We start from the raw sequence: 13,748 nt of genomic DNA, 5'->3' as shown, positions 1-13,748 counted from the left end.
CCATCTGACTTCAGTATGAAGTAAAAGTCTCACATGGTCTTCATTTTGTTCTTCACAAAATAGCTTGAAAAGACGCTCACATTTGGCACTAGCTTTAATAGCATTAACACACTTTATTACTGTATGTAATACTTCATTCAGAACAGGCAAGATGTTTTTAGCTACCAAGTTTTCCCTACGAATAACACAATGCACAAGAATCATTTCTGGATTCGCATCTTTCATCAATTTTAAGCAGCCATTTTTCTTGCTCATCATATTGGGAGCACCATCTGCAGCACAAGATGTTATATTTTTCATTGGTATATCATTGACATCTAAGTAGTTTTTTAGCTTATTATATATATCTTTGGAGGTAGTGGTGCTTTCTAATCTTTTACAGAACAACATTTCTTCAGCTAGATGTCCTTTATCAATATATCTTACGTAAGTTATCAATACTGCCTCACTGTCTCTCAAAGTTGATTCATCCATTTGCAAGGAGAATTTTCTTGTTTTCAGCTTTTCAATAAGTTGTTTTTCAATATCCTCACTCATTTCGTCTATTCTTCTGCTAACAGTATTGTCACTGAGTGGCATAGCTTACATCTTTTTCAAGAACCGTTTTTAAGAAATGCTGATATTGACGCTTTTATTAAATTCTCTCCCATAGTGTGATTTTCTCCAGTTTTAGCGATGAATAAAGAAATTTGATAACTAGCCTCAAGAACACGATTATTAGTTGAAGTATGAACAGTAAATAGAGACTTTAATGTTGTTCTTTTTTCAAAATTTTTCTTTAAAGTTTTAAAGTAACTCAAATCTGAATTAATATGAGCACTATGTTTCGCCTTCAAATGCGCCTCAAGATGACCTCGTTTCATTGATTCGTTGGTCAAGCATTGCTGGCATAAAAGACAAAAAGAAATCCGCTCATCGTGAACAGCGGGTATGAACCAAAATTTTAAATATTCCTCCGAATATTGACGAGTTTTTTTCTTGCTTGCACCACTCATTTTACTATGGGCTATAAGAAATAAAAATAAGATCAATTAAAAACTAATATTAAAATATGTGTTAAAATATATTCAATGCGACATAGAGTAAATGTATACTAAAAATTCATATTTATTTAAATGTATATAACACATTTACTACACTACTACCACAAATCAAAAGGTATCTATATTTTTTCCACTTGACAAAATTTTCTGGAAAGTTATGCTTCTAAAATTAAAATTGTCGTGCATGCACTATTATAGCCCCAATAATATTTATAAAATATTAGTGCTTTCTAACCCCGATGCAAGAAGTACTTAATAAAGAGTTTAATATTGATAAAAATAAAATCAAATACTTACCAATTATATCTATACAATATATATGTATATTTATTAAATCAATGAGCTTTTACAACAGTTTTGACTGACACTTAGTTCAAATTAACACCAACTGAATGATGTGAAACACTACAGAAGTTGCGATGGGCCAATTAGGTGAGAATAACTGCGTTGTTTAGCGAGGTTTTATTTTTTTATTTTTTTAATTTATTTATTCATTTTTTAGAGATGAGAGAGAGAGACAGAGAGAGAGAGAGAGAGAGAAGGGGGGAGGAGCTAGAAGCATCAACTCCCATATGTGCCTTGACCAGGCAAGCCCAGGGTTTCGAACCGGCAACCTCAGCATTTCCAGGTTGACGCTTTATCCACTGTGCCACCACAGGTCAGGCTGTTTAGCGAGGTTTTAAAACGTCCGGGGTTCCCCGCGGCAGACGGCATGCTCCGCGGTGAACCCAGGACGAAGTTTACTTGACAATGCCAATCACCCAGTTGATATTTTGGTCTCGTCAAATGAAATTATACTTAATAATTATTTACCGCAATTATTTAAGAATTGCATTTTTTGTTAAATTTGGCACTGATATCTAGCATTGCATTTAAATGGCCCGGGGCGAAAGAGTTAAAGTCATGTCGAGTCCATTTTCAAATTGCCCCCCTTAACTATTGAATTGCCCCCATGTGGGGCGTGGGCCCCACGTTGAGAAAAACCGGTTTAATGGGTACAGAGTTTCACTTTCGGAGGATGAACAAAGTTCTGTAGATGGACGGTAGTGATGGTGCACAACAATGTGAATGCATTTAATACACTGAAATGTACACTTAAAATTATTAAAATGGTAAGTTTTATGTTATATATACATCACTACAAATTTATAAGATAATAATTAAGCCTGACCAGGCAGTGGCACAGCAGATAGAGCATTGGACTGGGATGCAAAGAACCCAGGTTTGAAACCCCAAGGTCGCCAGTTTGAGTGCAGGGTCACCAGCTTGAGTGCAGGATCATCAACATGATCCATTGGTCCCTAGCTTGAGCCCACAGATTGTTGGCATGAAGCTCAAGGTCACACTGGTTTGAGCAAGGGGTCATTGGCTCAATTTGAGGCCCTGGTCTAGGCATGTATGAGAAGCAATTAATGAAAAACTAAAGTGACGCAACTATGAGTTGATGCTTCTCATCTCTCTCCCTTCTTGTCTGTCTCTTTCACTCTCTCTCTCTTTCTGTCTCTCTCTCTCACTAAAAAATACAAAATAATAATAATCATTTAAACAAATAAACCAACATGCAAGAACAGCTAGGAAAACACCAAAAGGGACAAGCTACAAAGCTACAAAAGCTGGTCCTATAAGACAATATTGTATAATACACCTAAAACTACAATTCACTTGAAACCTATATCGTTTTATTAATCATTGCCACCCCAATAAATTTAATTAAAAACTATAGGACAAATGCATAAACAAACAGAGCAATAGAACAGAATGTCCAGAAATAGACCCAAGTACATACGAAAATTAGTATATAAAGGTGGCATCTCAGGTCATTAGGCTAAAGAGGAGGTTTCAATAAATGTTGATGGACATTTAATAAATGCTGGTTGGTCATTTGGAAAAAGATAAAATTAGATCCATACCACATACACAATGATCCACCACTGAGCAAACTGGCCAGAGCCTGTAACAGTTTTTACTCAAGTCACCTCATTGCTGGTTTGTTCCCTGCTCATGTGGTTTCTCCTTGGAGAAACATCTCTGCCTTTGCCCTCGGCACTCTCTCAGCTTAAGTTGTACTGTGTTCTCACCTGCAGGACAGCCGCTGGCTGCTGGGCAGAGCTGCCCAGGTCCTTCCGCTCTCTTTCCTGCATCTGAGCCCAAGCGACTCCGGGACAGGAGTAATTAACCTTGGCTCCGTGGGGCACCAGGAGGGCTGGCTGACACCCCACCCCTGCCAGAATCATGCAGAACTGTGTGCATACATGCGTTCTTCTGCAGAGACAATCCTATTTTATCACATTCTCACTGTGCCATCATGTGTTACCCAGAGAACAAATGAACTGGCCCGTTGAACCTCCTTTTTTTCTTTCTTTCTTTTTTTTTTTATACAGAGACAGAGAGAGAGTCAGAGAGAGGGATAGATAGGGACAGACAGACAGGAACGGAGAGAGATGAGAAGCATCAATCATCAGTTTTTTGTTGTGACACCTTAGTTGTTCATTGATTGCTTTCTCATATGTGCCTTGACTGTGGGCCTTTCAGCAGACCAAGTGAGTAGCCCCTTGCTGGAGCCAGCGACCTTGGGTTCAAGCTGGTGAGCTTTGCTCAAGCCAGATGAGCCCGCGCTCAAGCTGGCGACCTCGGGGTCTCGAACCTGGGTCCTCTGCATCCCAGTCCCACGCTCTATCCTCTGCGCGGACGCCTGGTCAGGCTGAACCTCCTTTTCTGACATCAGATGCTTCTGGTAGTTTCACAGCCGCTGGGAGCCGGAAGAGGAAATGAAAGGAGCGAAGATCCATCTGCCCTGCCAAGCAGCTCTGACAAAATCCTTCACTTGGTTGACACATCCCTAAACGCGCCCCACAACATCCTGAGGGAGGGGGCTGGCCTCCCTTCTCCCAGTTCCCCTCCATGACTAAGTGTGTGACCCACGCATGACTCACCCCTCCCCCACCGCGGTTAGCACCGCCTGCCGCTCAGGTCCCAGCACCGGGTCTGGAATTGGCAGAGCGGGGAGGAGCTTCGAATGCTGTGACAGCCAGGGACTACCTGGGTGGGAGCCCGGCTGGGAAAAGGGAGGCAGAGGAGGAAGTGAGGCAGGTAGCAAAGCCACCTCAATCCGGAGCCATCACCTTGAATTCATAACCACCTACGCCAGTGCTTCGCAAAGGACTCTGCGTGAGTGCTGGAGCCCCTTCGGAGGCTGGGGGTCTCGAGGCCAGGCCACGCCCCCCGAGAATCTGGAGCAGTCTGCCGGGCCAGGGTCCAGCCCAGATGGGAAGACTTGTTGACGCTCCCCAGGTGATTCAGCTGTCCAGCCAGGGCGGCAACCACTAGAAGGTTCCTTCCACGTTCTTCTGGTCCCTTAAATACTATGGCTTTTCAGTGATTGGTTAATAAAAGGAGCGCCTGGAGGAGCCGGTGTCTGAAGTCATGAAGGAACCCTGGCTCCCAGCCCTTGGTACCCACCACAGGGCCCTTCTCCTCACAGCAGGTCCTCTCAGAGCCTGGCTTGCCAGTTGATTCGTCTGGTCACAATCTATCAAGCCCCATTCCTTCACATCCCTTCCATGTTAGGGAAGGCCTAGTGCAGGGGTAGTCAACTTTTTTATACCTACCGCCCACTTTTGTATCTCTGTTAGTAGTAAAATTTTCTAACCGCCCACCGGTTCCACAGTAATGGTGATTTATAAAGTAGGGAAGTAACTTTACTTTATAAAATTTACAAAGTAGAGTTACAGCAAGTTAAAGCATATAATAATAATTACTTACCAAGTACTTGATGTCGGATTTTCGCTAAATTTGGCAGAATAAATCTTTATAAAACAACTCACTATAGTTAAATCTATCTTTTTATTTATACTCTGGTTGCTCCGCTACCGCCCACCATGAAAGCTGGAACGCCCACTAGTGGGCGGTAGGGACCAGGTTGACTACCACTGGCCTAGTGGCACAAAGTTAACATAATGCTTATTAAATGAATTAATAATCATTACAGATTATTTTATTATTTAAGGCAGGGACCTCCATGCCTTAAACATGAGGCTCTTGCTACCCTTCTCTGCTCCCGACCCCATGGCCTGTGTCACCCAGTGCCAGCTGCAGACTTCAAACAGTTCCCAAGGGTCAGGTTCTCACAGTGACTTCCACTTCTGTCTCTGCTCCACAGCCTCCCGACCCTGAGGTTCAGCTCAGTTTCCACAAAGAAAGCCCACTCTCAGGAACCATCCTTGAACTTTGCTGAGCACTTGGGGTCCCCGGGAGGGTCCCTCTGCTGTCTGGACCTCTCAGGTGGCCTTTGCCCCATGCTACACGAGGCCTCCACCAGCCCCTCCCCTCCCAGCCACCAGCCCCCCACCACTCAGGCTGGTTTGCTCTCCTTGCTGTGATCCCCCAACCCCTCCCTAGACTGCAGTATATGGTTCCAGTTGTTAATGGGGTGACCAAAGTCTCCGTTTGCTGAGGACTGAGGGCTTTTCTCGGACATGGGGTCTTTAGTGCTAACACCAGGACAGTCCTGGGAAAACCAGTTGTTGGTCATCCTACTAGTAAGAATAAAATTTTTCACCTTGTTCTATAACAATACAAATCACTATAAATTAGGTGGTAGTTCTCAAACTTTATGAACCATCATAATCATCTAGGAGGCTAGCCAACCTGTTCTGTAGGGTTCCCTCTGCCTCCCTTGTGGGACAGGACCTGGGCTGGGTATCCGCAGGAGGCTTGGCCTACCTCCTCATCGCTCTCCCTTGGGTCACTGGCCCAAAGGCTCTGCCCTGCTCCCCATCCTCTGCCCGGAGCTCTTGCCTCCAGCCTTCCCCCCGTCTGCCTCACTCCCATGCCCCAGTGCTCTTCATCTGAAGGGCAGCCTCCACACTCCACTCACTCTGCCTGTTGCCCTCTCTTCTCCTGGGTCCTAGGACTACTCTGAGCTTTGCTTTTACCATGCTCCTCTTGTTAATTAAAGCAGAGTCAATCTGTATGGAAGGCAGATTGGTGTTAGGCATCAAGAGGCTTAAAATTCTCTCTCCTAAAAATTCTACTCTCCTACAGAAATCATTCAAGATGCAAAGAATGATGAACAAAGCTAATCTCTGTGTTCATAAAACAAATAATTATAAACAATCTAAGTGAACAGTAATTGGGGGATGATTAAATAAATGATGTTATACCCATAAAACGAAATAGTGCCCGGCTTCTAAGAGAAGATGCATGAACCAGCATAGGAACCATACACTTCCTACACCTCCATCATCCTTGGACGTTATCATTTCTTTTGAAATCTTTGCTTAGTGGGAACATGAAGAAAAAGGCATCAACTTCTATTTTATTTTCATTTATTTGACCACCAGTAAGATCAGGGTTTTTATGATCTGTCAATGTTTATTCCTTATAGAATGCCTATTTGTGTCCTCTCTTCAATTTCTGTTGGAGATTTCCTTTTTCTTACTTATTAGTTTTTGTGTATTAAGTTTACTGACCACTTATATTTATTGCAAAAATTCCCTACAACATAATTTTTCTTTTAATTTTATTTACAATTTATTTTTATGCTATAGGTCTTTTTAAATATTTCACTTATTGATTTTAGAGAGAGGAGAGAGAGAGAGAGAAAGGGGGAAAAGAGTGGGAAGCATCAACTCATAGTAGTTGCTTTTCTAAGTGCCTTGACTGGGCAAGCCGGAGTTTCAAAGTGGTGACCTTAGCATTCCAGGTCGATGCTTGCTTTATCCACTGCACCACCACAGGTAAGGCTATATACTATAGATATTTTCATTTTAAATGTTCAAAGCTCTCTGCCTGAGCAGATGGTGGTACAGTGGATAGAGTATCAGCCTGGGACACAGAAGACCTGGGTTCAAAACCCCTAGGTCGCCATTTGAGTGCAGGCTCATCCGGATTGAGCACGGGCTCACCAGTTTGAGTGCGGGGTTGCTGGCTTAAGCGTGGGATCATAGACATGACCCCATGGTCACTGGCTTGAGCCCAAAGGTCTCTGGTTTGAAGTCCAAGGTTGCTGGCTTGAACAAGGGGTTACTGGCTCGGCTGGTCTAGCCCCCTGGTCAAGGCACATACGAGAAAGCAATCAATGAACAACTAAGGTGCCACAATGAAGAACTGAAGCTTATCTCCCGTCTCTATCTGTCCCTCTCTATGTCTCTCTTGGTCTCTCTTGCTGAAAAAAAGAAAAGAAAAGAAAAGAAATGTTCAAAGCTCTCCTTTATGGTTTTTGTCTTTGGTTTAATGCTAATGGGGTCTTTTTTTATCTGTATATATTTTTATAATACCTTTATATTTATACCTTTTTTCCCCAGATGACTTCCTATCTATTAGTTTTTTTTTTTTATTATTGATTCATTTTAGAGAGGAGAGAGAGAGAGAGAGAAGGAGGGAGGAGCAGGAAGCTTCAACTCCCATCTGTGTCTTGACCGGGCAAGCCCAGGGTTTTGAACCGGGGACCTCAGCATTCCAGGTCAATGCTTTATCCACTACACCATCACAGGCCAGTCGACTATCTATTAAATAAAACAATGGAATTGTTCATACCTCATACCCTTATAGTGAAGATTAAATGTGCTAATTCATTTAAAGCTCTAGAAACAGTCACTGGCACATAGTAGGTGCTTTATTATTAATTTAAATATTAAAGTATTGAAAATTTATTCTGGAGTTAGGGGTGAAATGGGTTTTAGCTTTGTGTTAAGCCAGTTTCACAATATTAGTTATTCAATAATACCTTCTGTCCTCGTTAAAAACTTGTGCTGGAATTTACAGAGCTCTGAGCTGGGGATGAGCTCAGTGCCTCTTAGCCTGTCTTCCTACAAACCCTTCATTTTGGCCTCTGGAGCCAGTGAGATCCTGATTTCTCTAAGCACACTCCTCCCACAGCCCACCGAATCTTCTTGGCCAAGGTCACCCACTGCCCCCGAACCTAGTCAGCATGACCAGGTAGGAGCCAAGGGAAGGATAGATAAGCCCTTTGGTTTTTTTTTTCTGCACTGGGTAGTAGTGAGGGGGTGAGGGGTTCTCTATCCCCTGGGAGTCACCCAGCCAGGCTATCTGGCCACTGCTGGTTCCTGGGTCTGATAAGGGCCAGATTTCTATGGTCTGAAGTTAAAAAATGTTAATAATCCTTCCTTCTTGTTACTCAACTCTGTGAGGGAGTTTCTCAGGAGTGACATGTTTTCTCTGAGGGGCATGGTATCAAAGGTTAGGGAAGGGGATAGGATTTATTGACGGATGTCTCTTTTTGTTAGATGAAGAGCTGAATGCCACTTTTTGAGGGCTCCTTTGTGCTGGGCCAGGTAGGGGTGCTGCCCAGCCCAGAATGGCACTATTGACAGAGAATTCGCCCCCTGACCTGCCCAGCAGCTAAGACACTGCGAGCGTTGGAGCTCTCGCCAGGGCACTTCTCATTGAGTCTGATAAGGAGAATCAAACTCCTCTCAGGTGAGGAAACCGAGCTTCAGAGAACTTAAAGAACTCTCCTAACGTTACACAGGCCTGAGCAGCAAAGCCAGAACTCCAAGTGTGCCCTCCATGCCAACACTAAACTAGGACCAGAGGACACTTGCTCACAGACGATGTAGCCTTATCAGTTACAGCAACTCTCTGTGCCAGAGCTCCCTCCGCTGGAAAACAGGGCTCATGCGAGTAATTATCTCTATGCTGTGGTTAGGATTAAATAAATTCATGCATTCAAAGAGTTTAGAATACTGTCTACCATACACATAGAAAGTGCTCAATACCCCCCCCCCCCCCCCAGAGTTGCTACTTTTAGCATTATTATTGAAGTAGCTCCGGTTGGTATTATTATCCCCATTTGATGTCCCCGCCCCCAGCCGGCTGGGAGAGCACCTGGGAAGCCGGAGTAGTGTTATTCTTGTCCACCAGATGGCAGCATCGCCTAGCGAGAGGGTTTAGTTCCAGCCTCCTCTTGGCGTGGTTTGTAGAGAAGCCCTTTCGCTCCCACCTATATCAAAAGTCAGACTACCCTACCGCCCGCCCAAGTTTTCCCCCCTACCCTCTGGGACTTCCTGTGCTCCAGGGCTGCTTGTGCACCATGGGGACTCAGGGACTGGAACGTAGCAAGTTCACCGTACATGTTTGCCAGTGGTTCTCACAGGGCCAGGTCTCAGAAACTGCTGGATGAAACCCTCTGGATCCAAACTCCCCACGCCAGGCTGGCAGCTCCTTCTGGACACTTCACACTGACCCTAAACCCTCACAGGGATCTCAAATGTCTTCAGGGGAAGGTCTGCTCCAACTGCTTCAGGCTTCCCAGATAAATACAAGGAACTGTGGGACCCCTAGAAGGACTTTGCAACAGGCCCTTCTTGACTCAGTTTTCACAGGGCTCCCCACACATTGCCAGTCCCACCCTGAGCCCTGTTCACTGGCAGCCAGCATTCAGACCGTTGTGGGAGGACCTCAGTCACAGATGGAGCCCATTAACAGGCAGGTTCCGAAGCCCAGCTGTAGGCCAGAGGTTCTCAAGGTGAGGTCCCAGGAAAACTGCCCATCACCTGGAGCCTTGTAAAAAATGCAAATTCTTCGCACTCCAGGCCTATCCTCGAACCGGAAACTCTGGGGTGGGAGCCAGCAATCTGTGGTTAACAAAGCTTCCCAGGTGATTCTGCGGCGCGGGGAAGTTTGAGACACTGGCCTGTGGTCTTCGCTCCTCTGTGGCTGCAGGACCCAGCTCCACGGACAGCGCCAAGTCTCTCTCACCAGAGGTTTGGTAGGTCGAAGTCATCGTTTCTAAGGGCCGAATTGTTCTGTCACTGGTGTGGCTGGTGAGTTGTGTGATATGGTGCCAGACATGGTTGTGAGGGGTGTTTTCCCATATGACACTGCTCAAACCTATTGTGGCTTTTATCTTGGTGAAAATGTATAATGTTTTCATTGTGGCTGCTTAGCACCTAGAACCCTGATGCATGACAGCCGACTTCAGATGATCACCTTTCATGCTGTGTCTTGTTTCCCGCAGCTATACAGTATTATTTTCTCCTCGGAGGCAAGGGGTGGTTACAGTCAGACATCAAGTGGCCCTATTTTGTTTTGTTTTTTTAAAAATAATTTTATTTTTTTAATGGGGCGACATCAATAAATCAGGATACATATATTCAAAGATAACATATCCAGGTTATCTTGTTCAATTATGTTGCATACCCATCACCCAAAGTCAGATTGTCCTCTGTCACCTTCTATCTAGTTTTCTTTGTGCCCCTCCCCCTTTCCCTCTCCCTCTCCCCCCTCCCTCCGTAACTACCACACTCTTATCAATGTCTCTTAGTCTCACTTTTATGTCCTACCTACGTATGGAATAATGCAGTTCCGGTTTTTTTCTGATTTATTTATTTCACTTCATATAATATTACCAAGATCCCACCATTTTGCTATAAATGATCCGATGTCATCATTTCTTATGGCTGAGTAGTATTCCATAGTGTATATGTGCCACATCTTCTTTATCTAGTCATCTATTGATGGGCTTTTTGGTTGTTTCCATGTCCTGGCCACTGTGAACAATGCTGCAATGAACATGGGGCTGCATGTGTCTTTACGTATCAATGTTTCTGAGTTTTGGGGGTATATACCCAGTAGAGGGATTGCTGGGTCATAAGGTAGTTCTATTTTCAGTTTTTTAAGGAACCACCATACTTTCTTCCATAATGGTTGTACTACTTCACATTCCCACCAACAGTGTATGAGGGTTCCTTTTTCTCCACAGCCTCTCCAACATTTGCTATTACCTGTCTTGTCAATAATAAAGTGGCCCTGTTGTAATGGAAAGAGGAGGAGATGCAGGCCCGTGTTCTGCACCCCCCCCCACTATGCTGTTAATTGAGAACCCAAGCCCTGGGGAAGGACCAGGCTTGGGAGGGGGACATGGTTCCTGAAGGAGTGAGAGGTACCAACCTATTCTTTGGCAGCTCACAGTATCAGATAGGTTGTAAACATTTGGCAGAAAGTGTGAACTGTTCATTCCTTTCCCTCCTGGTCCCCTCCAAGAGAGGAATTTCATAGAACTCAGCATTGCCATCCAAATCACCCCAACACATATGGTGAGAGAGGAAAGATAAACTTATTTCCTGTGAAAATGGAGCTGATAGCAGCATCCTGTAAACAAGGTTCTCCATTGAAGCTGGAAGCTGCCAGAAAATATTTTTTTTCTAATGACAAATAAACGTATGTTTTTTCAGATACCCTCAACCCAATTCTTATGATTCTGTGAATAAAAGTGTAGTGGCTCAACTAGTCGCCCACAAAAGATATGCCCAACTCCTGACCTCCAGAACCTGTGAATGTGACTTTATTTGGAATGAGGGTCTTTGCAACTGTGATTAAGTTAAAGATCTCATGATGAGATCATCCTGGATTTAGAGTGGGTTCTTGTAGTGCCAGTGGCCAAGGCCAGGCAGGTTCATATTGGATTCGGGCAGACGGTAGAAAAACTGCGGAGCTGAAAAGCGTTGAGCCATTCCGTTTAATAAAGTCTCCCAACGGCGGACGAGCACACAGGCAGGGGAAACCGCCTCTCAGGCAAACAAACAGCAAAATGGCCCCTCACAGTGGCAGGCAATCTGTGTATCCGCAATCCCCCATCTCTCGTGGGCACAAGCACCCAAGGCCTTATATAGGCCATACACATGTGGCGCTGCTACGCACCCACGTGTCAATCAGGCAAAGTGCTTGCAGTTCGTAACCCCGTGACCAAGCCTAACACAGCTGCCCCACAGTCCTAAATGCAATGTCTGGTGTCCTTATAAGATAAAGGAGACAAGATCAGAGACACACAGAGGGGAAAGCCATGGTGACAGGCAGAGACTGGAGTGTTGCATGTATGGGCCAAGGGACGCTGAGGCTTGCTGACAGCCACCAGAAGCAGGAGGGAGGCATGGAACGGACTCTCCTCAGAGCTCTCAGAAGGAACCAAGCCTGTCAACACTTTGACTTTGACTTCTGTTCTCCAGAACTGTGAGAGAGTAAATGTCTGATGTCTTAAACCACCCAATTTGTGGTAATTTGTTCCAGCAGCCCTGGGGAAGTAAGACAAGAACATGACATGCTACTTTCTAGCCATAAGTGAGAAAGTCTAGAAAGGAAATGGATGATTTTTCTGACAGTTTTTATTGCCAAAGATGGACCACAAAGAGGTAGAAAACTGATACCATTTAATAATAATAGAACAACTTGGAAAAGTGGTTAAAGGTTTATCACTTTATAAAGCAGCAGACCAGTATTGTTTACAGCTAAGTTTTACATAACTGTCCAAGATAAACAACTCCCTTGTTATTCAAGCTATACAAAACTATAGAGGAACGTCTCTTAAGTCATTTCATAAAGCTAAAACTACCTTAGTATCAAAGTGTGATAAAGCAAGTAGAAAAAGTAAATGAGAGATTTCACGTATGGAAACAGGTACAAACGTTGAAAACATACTAATAAATCTGGCAGTGTGTAAAAAGAATACTCTGCCATGACCAGGAGGGTTATTCCAGTGTAAGGTTTTTGTTTTGTTTTGTTTTTTACAGAGACAGAGAGTCAGAGAGAGGGATAGATAGGGGCAGACAGACAGGAACGGAGAGAGATGAGAAGCATCAATCATTAGTTTTCTCGTTGCAACAACTTAGTTGTTCATTGTTTGCTTTCTCATATGTGCCTTGACCGTGGGGCTACAGAGTAACCCCTTGCTCAGGCCAGTGACCTTGGGTCCAAGCTGGTGAGCTTGGCTCAAGCCAGATAAGCCCCTGCTCAAGCTGGCGACCTCGGGGTCTCAAACCTGGGTCCTCTGCATCCCAATCCGACACTCTATCCACTGCACCACCGCCTGGTCAGGCCCAGTGTAAGGGATCTTAAAACAGCACTTCCTGATGCCTGACTGTTGGCAGAAGCCCTACAGGCCAAGAGCAAGAGTGGAGTGGTTGGCCACCTCCCTTTCCTGAGGGACTTGCCTGACCTCTGTCAGCCAACTAGAACTCTCCAGACTAAAACTGTTGTCAATGAGCATCTCTCCCCCCCCTCTCTTCTACTCAGGCCACAGAAGGGGCTCCTGAAACCTGAAGGGCACGGGAACCAATGAAGACCCCAGGTTGAGGCCGTGGCTGGAGCTGCACTGTCTGGGAGCAAATCCTGAGTGTGGCCCGTCTCAGGAGAGGCCTGCTGTGGGGAAAACAGCTGTTAGGCTTGCTCGCTGGTTACCAGCTGCAAGCACTTTGCTTGATTGGTGTGTGAGCACGTGGCAGAGGCACGTGTGCATGGCCTATGTAAGACTATGGGTGCTTGTGCTCAGGAGGGATTGTAGATGGCGGGCTGTGGATTGCTTGCCCTCCACTGTGAGGGGCCATTTTTTCTGTTTGTTTGCCTGAGAAGCAGTTTCCCCCACCTGTTTGCTCATCCACCTTTGCGAGATTCTATTAAATGGAAACGGCCCAACGCTTTCTGGCCGCACAGTTCCTCTACCGTCCGCCCAAATCCAACGTGAACCGGCCTGGCCTTGACCTTCCGGCATTACACCTGCCTTCCAAGACTTCAGCTTCAGCAATGGCGTGTTCATATTTACTGTGGGCTAATGGTTAGCCTCATGGCAGGGAGTGGTATTTAGTGGAGACTCCCCGCAGGGACGGCCAAGGACTGAGGGGAGAAGTCTACACTGTCACCCTGAGGGGGTGCTGCCTGAGCCTCAATGTTGGGGGAGCAAGCCCCCCTCAG

At 45.1% G+C, this 13,748-nt stretch overlaps 1 protein-coding gene across 1 annotated transcript in view; it reads left to right on the top strand.

Moving 5' to 3' along the window:
* The first annotated feature begins 1,682 nt into the window (after window positions 1-1,682).
* The window catches only part of FAIM (Fas apoptotic inhibitory molecule), a 182,458-nt gene continuing 170,392 nt past the window's right edge, over window positions 1,683-13,748 (top strand). Inside the window, exon 1 of the mRNA XM_066245486.1 lies at window positions 1,683-1,701. The gene's annotated coding sequence lies outside the window, so the exon portion shown is untranslated. The remainder of the gene's footprint in view (window positions 1,702-13,748) is intronic.

The sequence above is a fragment of the Saccopteryx bilineata genome, chromosome 10 (assembly GCF_036850765.1).
Source record: "Saccopteryx bilineata isolate mSacBil1 chromosome 10, mSacBil1_pri_phased_curated, whole genome shotgun sequence".
Lineage (NCBI taxonomy): Eukaryota > Metazoa > Chordata > Mammalia > Chiroptera > Emballonuridae > Saccopteryx > Saccopteryx bilineata.
Note: the sequence above shows the minus strand (reverse complement) of the source record. Positions and strands in the feature narration are given on the sequence as shown.